We start from the raw sequence: 258 nt of genomic DNA on the forward strand, positions 1-258 counted from the left end.
GGGCAGCAGAGAGTTTCCTAGTGAGGCCCGCGCGGCCAGCAGGGTGCTGCAGCAGCAACGGGGTGTACATACACCGCAACACAAATACAGCTGCCTATACACCCCAAAGATATGCATCCCTATACACCACAGAGAACAGTTTATAAAACAGCTAAGACCATGATACATATATGTAGATTTCTATATACATCTGTATACATATATATATATATATATATATATATATATATATATATATATATATATATATATATATAT

Source organism: Eimeria mitis, genomic scaffold (assembly GCF_000499745.2).
Source record: "Eimeria mitis Houghton genomic scaffold, Emh_scaff1289, whole genome shotgun sequence".
Taxonomy (NCBI): Eukaryota; Apicomplexa; class Conoidasida; order Eucoccidiorida; family Eimeriidae; genus Eimeria; species Eimeria mitis.